Source organism: Myotis daubentonii, chromosome 11 (assembly GCF_963259705.1).
Source record: "Myotis daubentonii chromosome 11, mMyoDau2.1, whole genome shotgun sequence".
NCBI classification, from domain to species: domain Eukaryota; kingdom Metazoa; phylum Chordata; class Mammalia; order Chiroptera; family Vespertilionidae; genus Myotis; species Myotis daubentonii.
The window spans coordinates 10,409,505-10,424,068 of record NC_081850.1 but is presented as its reverse complement, the minus strand read 5'-3'; positions in this window follow the sequence as shown (position 1 = coordinate 10,424,068).

Here is a 14,564-nt window from a genome sequence, read left to right as displayed (position 1 = left end):
TTAGTGAGAAAAAAACCATGAAGATAAAAGTACAAAAAAGGGAAAGCAAAATATGTGTTTGTAAAACCTTTTAATGTGGTTGAAATGTATGTGTGTGTGTGTGTGTGTGTGTGTGTGTGTGTGTGTGTGTGTGTGTGTGTGTAAGAGAAATACAAAACCAATGGAAAAGGTTTTGTGTAGGAAAATGAAAGCTTTTTGGGTTGAGGTTAAGGAGAGATTTCCACACACTGGAAATATTACATTTTCCAGCTTCTTTTGCAGCCAAATGTGGCCATGTGCCCAAGTTCTGGACAAGGAAATTTAAGCAGAAGTGTGAATATCTCCTTAAAAAGGAGAGCAGTCCTATTTCTTCCCCTCCCTCCTTCCTGCTGCCAGGAACACAGATACAGTGATATTTGCAGAGCGCTAGAGGGTGTGATTTGACCTTGAGAATACATAGGAACTAAGGAATAAAATAATGATCCTAGTTTTTAGATGCTGTGGATTCCACACAATCTGAACCTTGAGTTCCTACTTTTGGATTACCCTTAAAGATAAATAAATTTCTACTTTTTTCACACCATTGTTGGTGGTGGTTTTTTATTTGGGAGGGTGAGTTCTTGTTATCAGCATCTGAAGCAAATCCATGCTAATGAGATGGGTACTTAGAAAACTCAGCAGGAAAAAATTGTACTTTAGAAACATCAGAGTATAACAGAAGGAAAATGCTTATGCTGTCCATCAAAAAGAACATAACTAGGGACTAGAAAAATTGAAAAAAAATTATGGTATTTAATATTAGGGTCAAAATCTATTAAATTTATTTCTAATGTCTATATGAGTTGATCAGCTTTGTTCACTGCTAAATGTATCTGACTTCCATTCTCCCACCCCACTGATTTTGTTAACATTGTGCATTTCTTTATAGTGAAATATGAAAATTATGAAAAACAACTATTTTAAAAGAGCAACATTTTGTTAACAGAAAAAGTATTTCAATGGCATCTTCGCTGCCGTCACTATTTTCATTTGCAAATGTCATAGCTTCTTAGCTTGAGGAAGAACAAGTGGAAGGGAGGAAATGGAAAGCAAAGACTCAGCCCGCACAGCCTGTGAAACACACTGCCCAACCCACCCTCACCCTCGCGTGGCAGATACACAGAACATTGTCCCTTTCTCTTGTCCTGCAAAAGCACGGGGGATTTATTCCAACTGCTTCATTCACCAGACAGAGCACACACCTAGCAGTGAGGTCTAGAGGCCTAGCAGGGTCCAAGACCAGAGGTAAACAAACATCACAGCCTCCACCCAAACAGTCGCTCTTCTTTCTGAGTGCGTGTGAGTTGAAGCACTTGAAGAGTAACGTATTTTGACATCTGTGACTTCAGAGTCTGTGTGTGATTGACAGTGAACGAACAGTGAATAACCTGCATCATTTGGGGAGATGCTCATTTCCTATAAGTTCACACACAAGTATTTTCCTGTGCTTTCTTTCCTTGATCTCTTTGATGAATTTGACAGCACTGGCTCCTTTTCCGTCACTTTTTCTTTTCTTATCTCCGATGGGATGATTCTTCTCTACTTTCGTTTCCTTTCCTAACATTGCAACTGCAACTCTGTCTCCTGAGGAGGCGTGTCTTCCTCCGCCCACCGTCTAATTGTACTCATTCTTTCATGAAGCCCTCCCTCTTAGGGTTTAACCTGGACACCTCCTTTCATCTTCCTGCCTAAGCTCACTTGGTCCTTTGGAAATTTCATCTAGTCCCATGGTTTCAGAACTGGCATCTACATGAGTGATAGACACTCTAACGCCTACTGCAGGTAATACTCTAATACCTGTCACAGCTCTTGCCTCTTTTGTAAACTGTGATCTTGTATCTCCACCTGCCTGCATAGAACACTCCATGAGAGACTCACCAACACTGATTCCTTAACATGCGCACAGTTTCCCAAATGTGTACACCCCTTGACCCACTATTTCAGGTAATGGCAACCGTAGCTCTTCAGTCATTCAGGCGAAGGATGCTGCTGTTCAAAAACCGCCTGTAACTTTCCATTGGAAAAAAAAATCTTGAAATATTATTTAATATTCACATCTGCACCAATATGAACAATTTTGTGTCTAATTTATGCCATTAAAGATTCAATGCACTACAAAACTGAATACTGCTTCCCCGGTCACCCTGTGTTCAGTTTCCATTGTTTTCTCTATTAAGAGGCCTCTCCTCCTCATCTCCATTTGCCAAAATATTAATTACTATTCACATGTTATGTCAAACGCTCCCTTTACTAACACTGCATAAACAGAAGTAAAACTCGTCCCATTCTTCTTTTGTGCCATTTAACACTATTTTCATAATTATATCTTGAGTACATGTCTTCTCTTTTTACTACATGGCCAGACAATAAGTTTTATAAGACTAGATTTATATTTTATTCATGCTCGATTCCTTTTTTTTTTTTTAAATATATATTTTATTGATTTTTTACAGAGAGGAAGGGAGAGAGATAGAGAGTTAGAAACATCGATGAGAGAGAAACATCGATCAGCTGCCTCCTGCACACCTCCCACTGGGGATGTGCCCGCAACCCAGGCACATGCCCTTGACCGGAATCGAACCTGGGACCCCTCAGTCCGCAGGCCGACGCTCTATCCGCTGAGCCAAACCGGTTTTGGCATGCTCGATTCCTTTTTTCTGCAGCTCCCATTAAGGAACCATACATACAATTAATCAATCTGTACTGAATGAATAAGGTAGTGATTGAGTAGAATGAATTAAACAAATTAGAAAAAAAATCAGCATGAAGTGCTCCAATGAGAGTGTTGAAAAATGTTCCATCTTATCCAAAATACATCAGACGAAAGATAAATGAAGAGTTATGAGATTTGGGTATCATGAGTCATATTGAAAAAATATTTCTAAACTACATCTTCAAAACTAGATATTCCCCACTAATGCTAATTTTCTACATGTTCATGTCTAAACTAGAGGCCTGATGTACAAAATTCGTGCACTGGGGAGGTGGGGGTTCCCTCTGCCCACCCTGACCCCCTCACAGTCCAGGAGCCCTCAGGGGATGGCCTACTGATGGCTTAGACCCATTCCCTGAGGGCCTAAGCCATCAGTAGGCCTCCCTCTGCAGGAGGCAATCTGGCTGATCAGGGGAAGGCACTGCTCCCATCACCCCACTGCTGCTGTCACTGCTGGCCGCTGCAGCCGCCAAGGTGTTTTCATCAACACGGACTCCAGTCCCTTCTCCACAAAAAAAAGACAACTTTCTTTAGGAATTTTCAAGATGTGTCTTTCATAGGATATGTCATTTATTTATTTATTTATTTATTTATTTATTTATTTATTTATTTATTTTTTATTCTCACCTGAGGATATTTTCCCATTGATTTTTAGAGAGTGTGGAAGAGAGAAGGAAAGACAGAGAGAAACATCAATGTGAGAGGGTCACTGCAATTGGTTTCCTCCTGCATGAGCCCTGACCTGGGCCCAGGCCAGGGAGGAGCCTGCAACCTAGATACATGACCTTGACCAGAACCAAACCCGACCCTGCGACCCTGCGGATGGCAGGCCGAGGCTCTATCCACTGAGACAAACCGGCTAGGGCAGGATATGAGATTTCTTAGCCCCTCCAGCAGTGGATCTTCATTTTTTTTCTCCAGGAATGAGGTGGAAAAACCCTAGATCACCTTCTTGGATTCTTATTAGGCAAGTTACCAAGAACACTGTGAGTAGCGTACAGGGAGCTTAGCCAATGAGTGGTCAGAAAAGGTGTTTCCTCTGCAGCTTATGCGCAGAGGCAGGACTTCTGGTGAGGGCCTGCCCTTGGCCATGAGTGGGCCCTCTCTCTCTCTCCCTTTCCCTTTCCTTCTCCCTCTCCCTCCAGCCCACTCTCTCTAAAAAGTAGTGAAAAAATATCCTCTGGTGAGTATTAAAAAACAAAACAAAACACAGAATAACAGGCCTCCTCTTTGGAGATGCTGAATATGTAGGCCTGAAAGAGAGAATTCTTGGCTCTGTGAAGATCCCTATATAAATTTTATTAACAATATTTGGAAAGTTAGCCTAAGCCACACCAATGATTCAAGTTTTGCTTTTCTGTGTTCCAGGGAAGAATCAAATGATCTTTTGTTTTATTCTGTCAAAACAAAATTTTGCATGTGTTAAATACATAATTCTTATTCAAATACATAATAGCAGATGCAAAAGTTCTGTTTAACTCAGTGAAGGGACTGGCAGGATGATAATGCTGTTCAAAGGAGATTGCCAAAGAAGAAAGCCTGAAGTAAAACTGCTAAATTAGATACTATGTCCAATAGGACAAAAAAACCATCACTTTTTGAATTGGTGTGTCTTCTAGACAGAAATTAGTTACATCTTTAAAAGCCTAAAAATTCTTTTCATCTTCTCACTTTGCTGATCATTATATGTAACTTTCCAGGGCTGTAAAATGTCAAAATATATGGAACTTATTTAATTGTAAATACTGTGTCAGAGTTATGTGTTTCATAGACAAGGAAATGATCATTCTGTGGGCCTCTAATGCCTCAATTATATGAAGGGACCTGCTGTCAAAGGTTTACTCCGGGCCTGCGATCGGCCCGGGAGGCTGTGGGCAGGCCCACCTTTGCCTCTCAGGGCCTGTGATCGGCCAGGGAGGCTGTGAGCAGGCTCGCCCTCTCCTCTCCCAATCTGTGCTCGGCTGCAGAGGCTGCCGGCCAGCCCTCCGTCCCTGTCTGTATCCACTCAGGGCCTCACTTGCACGCGCAACCTCCTCCTGTCTGGTCATGACCCGTTACAGCATCCTGGGCTAATTTTCATATTACCTATTTTATATATATATACTCGAGGCCCGGTGCACAAAAATTTGTGCACTCTGGGTGAGAGGGGAGTCCCTCAGCCTGGCCTGTGCCCTCTCACATTCTGGGACCCCTCAGGGTATGACCACCTGCTGGCTTAGGCCCGCTCCCCGGGGGATTGGGCCTAAGATGGCAATCAAACATCCCTCTGGCAGCCAGGCAGCCCTCAGGGGATGTCCACTTGCCAGCAGGGAGCAGGCTTAAATTGTAGTCAGACATCCTTAGTGCTGCTGAGGAGGCAGAAGAGGCTGCCACCACCACCGCTGTACTGGCAGCCATCAGCCTGGCTGTGGCTGAGCAGAGCTCCTCCCATGTGAGAGCACCCTGACCACCAGGGGGCAGCTCCTGCATTGAGCGTCTGCCCCCTGGTGGTCAGTGTGTGTCATCGTGACCAGTCATTCCCAGTCGTTCTGCTGTTAGGGTCAATTTGCATATTACCCTTTTACTATATAGGATAGAGGCCTGGTGCATGGGTGGGGGCCGGCTGGTTTGCCCTGAAGGGTGTCCCGGATCAGGATGGCGGTCCTGTTTGAGTGCCTGGCCAGCCTGGATGAGAGGATGATGGCTGTTTGCAGCTGGTCACACCCCCTTCAGGGTGGGGGTCCCCACTGGGGTGCCTGGCCAGTCTGGGTGAGGGGCTGAGGGCCGTTTTCAGGCTGGCGGGTGACTGAAGCTCTCAACCTCTCCTTTTTGTCTTTTTTTTTTTATTCTGGGATTTATTTACCTTCTATGGCTGTCACTGGAGCTGAGAGCTGGCTTTAGCTCTGAGGCTAGGCTCCAGCTCTGAGACCTTGCCTGCTGAAAGCAGGTATCTGGGTTTGTTTGGCTTCTATAATTGTAAAACTGTTGCAGCTCCAGCTCTGAGGCCCAGCTGGCTGAAAGCAGGTTTCTGGGGATTGTTTAGCTTCTATAATTGCAACATTATTTCTTAGACTGCAGCTCAGAGGCCGGCAGCAGCAGGCGGGGAACCTTGGCTTCCTCCATCACTGGAGCAAGCAAGCCTCCTGTTCGCTTCAGCTGCCTGGCTGCCGGCCGCCATCTTGGCTGGCAGTTAATTTGCATATCTCGCTGATTAGCCAATGGGAAGGGTAGGAAAGTTATGGTTAATTACCATGTTTCACTATTATTAGATAGGATATATCTATCTATCTATCTATCTATCTATCTATCTATATATATATATATATACATATACATATACATATATATATATGTGTGTGTGTATATATATCAACACTAATAAAAGAGAAAAATGGTAATTGGCGTACGAGCTACCCTTTTCATTGGCTAATCAGGGCTATATGCAAATTAACTGCCAACTAAGATTGGCAGTTAACTGCCAACAAGATGGCGGTTAATTTGCATATGTAGGCACAATGCAGGGAGGCGAAAGGGAAAGCAGGAAGAAGCCCCCTGTCACTGACAGTGATTGGAAACCCAGGGGGGAGCTAAGAGCTGGGGGGCAGGGCAAAGGCGGCCCTGGGGGCCCTGCCCCCCAGCCATGATCGGAGAATCAGGTGCCTTTTCCGCCCTGGCCAGTGATAGCAGGAAGTAGGGGTGGAGCCAGCGATGGGAGCTGGGCAAGGTCGAAGCTGGCAGTCCCAGGAGCTAGGGGTCCCTTGCCTGGGCCTAAAGCGAAGCCCACGATCGTGGGGCCGCTGCAGCTCCGGGTCCCCGCTGCCCGGGCCGGACGCCTAGGCCAGAGGCGTCAGGCCTGGGCAAGGGGCCGATCCTGCGATTGGAGGGTGATGGGGGTCAATGCCTGAGGGCTCCTAGTATGTGAGAGGGGGCAGGCTGGGCTGAGGGACACTCCCACACACACACACACACACACACACACACACACACACAGTGCATGAATTTCGTGCACCGGGCCCCTAGTATATATATATATATATATATATATATATATATATATATATATATATCTCCAAGGAAATATAAGGTTCTTTAATAGTCATATTATCATAAAAGCAAAAGATAGATAGCATTCAATTAGGATCACAGCATGCAGTAAAACCATCTCACAGTCTAATGTAACTAGTTACTGTCACAGCCCAATGATATCATAAAACATGGCTGCCTTGTTCATCATTGGCTCCCCTAGTGCCTTGCACAATATCTCACATATAGTAAGTAATAAGTGCATGCACACCACATAATATCACTTTAAGTAAGGAGTAAAATGACCTCTGATTCTCTACTCTTATTCCCCAACAAAACAGCCATTATAACAATTTTACACAATTATGTTTTCATCTGCTTATATACTTCATTTCTACATGCTTACTTTTTCTTTCCCTCTCTCTTCTTCATCCCATACAAATGTTTTAGGCACATGAAACAATGTTAATCTAGAAAATAAAGTTTATTGAATGGATGAATGAAGTTAAATGAATTTGAATCTGGCTTTCATTTTTAATTACACTGATATATCTGAGATGAATTTTAACATTCTGATGTTTGCCTTTCTTCGAAAGACTTCGATTTCAAGTGTTAAAATTAAATTTCCTTGAAGGAAACATACACAACTCATTGCATAAGCATGTAAGATGTAATATACTTTCAAAGTATCTCTTCCCTAGTCGTGGATGGATATTAGCTCTGCCTTTATGAGAATTGCTCACATGGGATTGAGTACGACACAGATTGTAATGCTTCATTTCTTTACCTCCCTTCCATTTCTCCACTCAGAGCAATTTTAATTATAGGAGCCATGTGGACTTCTCTGAGGAGAAATATACATTTCAGCGTGTCAACTGCTCTAGCAGAAACGTGATTGTTTCTTGTTCCTTCTTTAACATTTCTGGTTCCCAGTCATGCATTTTTAAAGATTTGACAGTCCTATTGCTTCAGGCTGATCTGTAGGGCTGCTGTTTATACTCCTTTTGCTTCTGAATATCCATGAATTCAGTGACAGACCTTGGCTCAAATGTGGTAACTTTCTATAGCAAACCAATTTAATAGTTTTGAAATATCTTTCACCTTCAATTTCCAACTGGAATAATAATTTGAAATGCCAGAATAAACTAAGAAGATTGACCACCCATAAGATTTTATGCAACCTTCTTGTAGCAGATACAAAATGGGAAAATGATAAATCCTTGTGGGGTTAATTTTATGTGTCAACTTCACTGGGCAATAGAGTACCCAAATATTTGGTCAAACATTGTTCTAGGTATATCCATAAGGGTGTTTTTGAATAAGATTAATATCTGAATAGGTAGACAGAGTAGAAGAAAAAGGCTGACCACTTCCTCCCGTAGTGAGAAGAATTCTTTTTGACTTCACCTGGGACACTGGCCTTCAGACTTGCACAGAAACATTGGCTCTTTTTGAGTCTCGAGCTGGTGGCTTTTGGACTGAGCCCACACCATCAGCTCTCCTGGTTCCCAGGCCTTCATGCTTGGATTGAAACTACATGATCGCTCTCCTGGGTCTTCATCTTGCCAACTGCAGATCTTAGAACTTGTCAGCTTCCATCACTACATGAATTAATTTCTTACAATAAGAGTCTCTCTCTGTCTTTCTTTCTCTATCCTATTGGTAGAAAGTCCTCTTTTCTTCTTTAGATATTTCTGTTACAAATTTTAAGGACTTAAATATGTGAAACATTATTAAATCCTATAAGTAAAATAGTACAGTGTAGTCTTTCGTCACAAATAAAAATTGTCAAACTCATGAATGAGTTAGATAGACCTAAAACAGATCACCTTACCTATAGGAACTTGACCACATGAAAAATAATAATCTTAAGATTATGGATTATTCAGTAATTGTTTTGGGGTCCGATATCAAGTTAAATAAGAGACTGCACTAAGTTTATAAAAGTACACATACGTGTGTGTGTGTGTAATGTAGCATTGTGTATAATTAAGGATAGGCAATATTTAGCTAGGCCTGAGACATCATAGGACCTGTTAAATGTGAAAATGCAATCACAGAAAAATTGACTCATAGACTTGAATTTCGAATTATGAAAGTTTAATATTTTCCTATCATAAAGCACCACAGACCTGAAGTAAGCAAATAGGAAAACATGATACACAAGAGCTAAATAGCCTTAAAATATATAGTTTAAATAAATAATGTAGAAAACTCTTAACTATTCAGTATAAAAGTGTTCCAAAGATCTTCATGAGAAATTTAAGTGTTAAACGTGTGAAAACATACTAGTTTCTTATTACAACTAACATTAAAGCTTTCACTCCTTACTGTCCTATTTTTTTTCTTTTTCTTCTTTCTTTGTACTTTTTTTTACATATTTTCAGCATTGAACATGCATTACATTTTATGATTAAAATCATCCTATCCTACCTAATAATAGACAAAGATTGAAATTAACCGTACCTCCACTACACCTCCCATCGGCTAATCAGCGAGATATGCAAATTAACCACCAACAAAGATGGAGGCTAATTTGCATAATGCAGGCAGATCCTGCTGCGCCACCCAAGGCGAGATTCTGGCCTGCGGTGTCTTGGGAGGGGTGGGAGGGGCTGGTGGGGCAAGCAGCAACATGATCAGAGCTGCTGTCCGCCCCAGTGTGGGATCCGGGCCTGCCGTGTCTTGGGCGGGGTGGGCGGGGAGGGCAGGGTGAGCGGCAGCGTGATCCATGAGAGGGCACAGGTTGGGCTGAGGGACTCCTCTTCCCTGCCAGTGCACAAATTTTTGTGCACAGGCCTTCTAGTAAATTATAAAGATTGATACATTTGACTAAAATATTAAAGTCTCTCTTCTTCAATTGACAGCATAAAAAAGTGAAAAACAAGGCAAAACTGAAAATATTTAAAACACTTGTAGACAAATATCATATTTTTAGAATATATAAAGAATTCCAAAACAATAGAAGAACAACAGAAAAAGAGACCAAGGACAAGAAAAGAAATTTCACAAAAGAGGGAAATTTTATTTTGAGTAGACTGGCAAAGATTAAACTTCTGACAATGCTGCATTTTGGTAAAGATATGAAATTAACAGAATTCTTAGTCACTGTGGGAATGTTAATTGTTTCAATAACTCTTGTTAGGCAAATTAGAGTTATTTTATAAAGTTTCAAAATGTGCCTATGCTATCACCTATCAACTCCACCCTTAGAAATCTCTTCAGATGAACAAGAAAGCATGTACAAGAGAGAGCATAACAGCAACATTTGTGATAGAAAAATACTGGAAACCAGCCAAGTAATCATAGAAAGGACAATAAATAAAATGTTTTGATATGTTCACACAATAGAACAAAAAAGAAGTGAAAATTAGTACACTAGTATACATGCGAACATTGAAACATCTCAGAAAACACCTATGGTAGACTGAAAAAGCCAAATACAAATACCATATGATCTCACATGTTGAGTCTAATGAACAAGATAAACTGATGAACAAAATAAATCCAGAGGCATGGATACATGGAACAAACTGACAGATCTCAGAGGGGAGGAAGGTAGGGGGTACTGGATAAAATAAGGGGAAGATATTAGTCCAAGAACATATATGCACAGACCATGGACACAGACAACAGTGTGGTGAAGGCCAAGAGAAAGGGGGGTTGCTGGTTGCAGGTGGGTAAAGTGGGGGCAGGGGTGCAATGGAGGACATCTGTAACAGTGTCAACAACAAAAATAAAATTTAAAAAAATAAATGAAGTACTTATGCATGTATATCATGATAAACCCTGGAAAAAGTACATAAAGTTAATAAAAGCAATGTAAATATTTTTAAAAGGCTAATACCAAAGAATTCATATAGTTTAATACCATTTATCTGGAGTTCATAACAACAACATTAATATTATGTTTATAATAAATATGTAAATTTGGAAAATCAAGAGCATGATAGACATAAATTCAGAATAGTGTTTACTCTTGAGAGAGGGAGGGAGGCAGGAAAGGGCAAGAAACAGTGTAGAAGGGGTTACAATTTCATTGGTAATATTCTTTTCTTTAAACTTGATAGAGGGTGCACAGATGTTTATCATTTTTTAAATATATCATCTAATTCAGCATATATCCTTTTTAAAACTGTGATATTTCATAATTTAAATGTACACACAACAAAGACAAGAAGAAAATTATTCTACTTAAACAAAGCAAGAAGATTAACCTAATAATAAGATAGATGGAAGCTACTTTGATGTCTGTAGATTAAATGGAGATATGGGAAACTTTTATGAAAGAAACAAGAAATCTGTTGGATAAAAAGAAGTTCTTTTTCATGCTCTGAATTTATTCCACTTTAGTAAAAATTTTACTATCATACATAATTTAATAGATAATCTAGTAATCACAATTAACAAGCTCAGAGATATATTGCTTTTGCATTAAAAATTGGTTTATTTTAATAGCCAGTTGTTTTATTCCATTCTGCAGCCCAATAGTAAAGTGTATCATTGTTTTGCTTCCTGGGTCCCATTATTGAAGTCTGATTTAGTTCCTTAAAATTCAAATCCATACATCCCAGCAGAGTCATTACTTTATTTATGTCGTCTGAGATTATTTATACTGAGTACGCTTCTCTGCTCTGTTTTCTAAGCTCTTTAAATTACATTTGATATTTCTAATTCCAGTTATGTGCTGAACTATAACTTAAAAGTAGCACATAGTAGTGAAGTACAGAGGTTTGGATCCTACCTCCTGCACTCAGCTTTGCAAAGTCATTAAGTGCTCTCTGCCTCTGCTCTCTCATCTGCAAAGTGAGGATAATAGTAGCACCATCCACATGGGATTGTTGAGGATTGAGAGAAGTAATATATGTGAAGTGCTGACAAAACTGCCTGGCAAATGGTAAGTGCTTATATAAGTTTTTGCTGTTGCTATTGTTGGTAGTAGTAGTAGCCATAGTAGTAGTGGTTGTAGAGCAATAGCAATTGTAATAATGGTATGAGCGGTGTAAGCAACTTCCAGATAAATAAATGTGTGTGTGTGTATATGTATGTGTGTGTGTGTGTGTGTATCTAGATATTACATATTTGGAATGTCTAGGAAAGAATATATATTCTACTTGATAATGATACATTTTAGATACATCATTCTAGCTGAATAATTCCATTTTTCGATTTTCGATATTTTTTAACTTTATAACAACCTTGAGATGCTTGAGACCTCCAGTCTGCATATCACCACCTGGTATTTTTCCATTTATTTCTGTCATCTAAACTTTTCTGGGGAAAGGACAGAGGGAAAAAGAAAGAAGGGAAAGAGGTGTAGTAAAGAGGAGATGTTCATACATGTTGCTTTTATTTCATGTAATAACATGGAATAAATATTTGAAAAAGTATCTTATATAGGGAACTAATAGACTGCATTGGCTTTTCACATGAAGGATCTTCTAAACACAATCTGGATATGTTTATAACCTGAAATCAGTCATTGTCATAGCAGTAATTTATGAGTCATATAATAAAGAATTTTTCAAAGAAAACCTATTTTATAAAGAGTCAATATGCAAACTGATCTTCATGCCCTCACAAGATGGCTGCCTACAACCAAGCTGGCAGGGGGTTGTGAGGGACGACCAAACAACTGAACAGCAGGCTGCGTGGGGCGACCAGGCTGACAGGGGTGCCGTGAAGGAGACCAGGCAAGCAGGGGGGGACAATTGGGAGTGACCAGGCTAGCAAGGGAGGCTGTTGGGGGCAACCAGGCTGGCGGAGGGGGGGCAGTTAGGAGCAACCTGGCCAGCAGGGAGGGGACAGTTGGGCACAACCTGGCCGGCAGTGGGGGGGCAGTTAGGGGCAATCAGGTTGGCAGGGGGGTCAGTTAGGGTCGATTTCTGGGTTGTTTATTCTATTCCATTGATCTATATATCTGTTCTTGTGCCAGTACCAGGCAGTTTTGAGAACACTGGCTCTGTAATACTGCTCGATATCTGGTATTGAGATCCCTCCTACTTTGTTCTTCTTTCTCAGGAACGCAGTAAGTATTCGGGGTCTTTTTTTATTCCAGATGAATTTTTGGAAAGTTCGTTCTCGGTCTGTGAAATATGCCGTTGGTATCTTTGGGGAATTGCATAGAATTTATAGATTGCTTTGGGTAGTATGGATATTTTCATGATGTTGATTCTACCAATCCATGAGAATGGTGTGTTCTTCCATCTCTTTTATGTCTTCCTCTATCTCTTTTTTCAAGTGTCCTGTAGTTTTCCGCGTTTAGGTCTTTTACCTCCTTAGTTAAGTTTATTCCTAGGTATCTTAATTTTTTTGGTGCGATGGTAAATGGGATTGCTTTTTTAGTCTCTCTTTCTGTAAGTTCTCTATTGTTGTACGGAAATGCCATAGATTTCTTGGCGTTAATTTTGTATCCTGCTACATTGCCAAATTCATTTATTAAGTCTAATAGTTTTTTGATGGAGTCCTTAGGGTTTTTTATTGTACAAAAGCATGTCATCTGTGAATAAGGACAGTTTTACTTATTCTTTTCCAATTTGGATGCCTTTTATTTCTTCTTCTTGTCTAATCATAGTGGCTAATACTTCCAGTACTAAGTCGAACAGGAGTGGTGAGAGTGGGCATCCTGTCTTGTTCCTGTTCTTAGGGGAAATGCTGTTAGTTTTTGCCCATTGATTATGATGTTGGCTGTGGGTTTGTCATATATGGCTTTTATTATGTTAAGGCATTATCCTTCTATTCCCACCTTGCTGAGAGTTTTTATCAAAAATGGGTGTTGGGTTTTGTCCAATGCTTTTTCTGCATCAATTGATATGACCATGTGGTTTTTTTCTCTCAATTTGTTTATGTGATGTATCACGTTTATTGATTTGTGGATATTGTACCATCCTTGCATCCCTGGGATAAATCCTACTTGGTCATGGTATATGATATTTCTGATGTACTGCTGGGTCCAATTTGCTAGGATTTTGGCATCTATGTTCATGAGGGATATTGGCCTGTAATTCTCTTTCATTGTGTTGTCTTTACCTGGTTTTGGTATTAGGGTGATGCTGGCTTCATAGAATGAGCTTGGAAGTGTTCCTTCCTCTTGAATTTTTTGTAGTAGTCTGAGGAGGATAGGTTTTAGTTCTTCCTTGAATGTTTGGTAAAACTCCCCTGTGAAGCCGTCTGGTCCTGGGCTTTTGTTTGCTGGAAGCTTTTTGATGACTGCTTCAATTTCTTCCATAGTTATTGGCCTGTTGAGATTTTAAGATTCTTCCTGATTGAGTTTTGGAATGTTGTATTTTTCTAGGAATATGTCCATTTTCCCAGGTTCAAATTCAGTGCTGCCCCCCTGCGTGGGCACAGGGTCTGGTCGCAGGGAACAAATTCCCCGTGTTTGCACATCCAGGTTCAAATTCAGTGCAGCCTCTCTGCTAGGGTGCAGGGTCTGGTCATAGGAAACAAACTCCCCTGGTCTGCACCCCCAGGCCCAAATTTAGTGCTGTCTTCCCGTGTGGGCACAGGACCCGGTCGCAGAAAACAGTCTCCCCAACAATGCGCACCCAGGCCCAAACTCAGCACAGTCACCCTGCCTGGGCATGGAGCCCAGTTGTGGGAAACAAATTCCCTGAGTTCCTGCACATCCAGACTCAAACTCAGCGCTGTCTCCCTGCCCTGCGTAGGCAGGGGATCTGATCCCAGAAACGAGTCTCCCCAAAATATGCACCCAGGCTCAAATTCAGCGCCATCTCCCTGCCCTGCGTGGGTGTGGGATCTGGTCACAGAAAACAGTCTCCCCAAGGATGCGCACCCAGGCTCAAATTCAGCACAGTCTCCCCACCCGCGG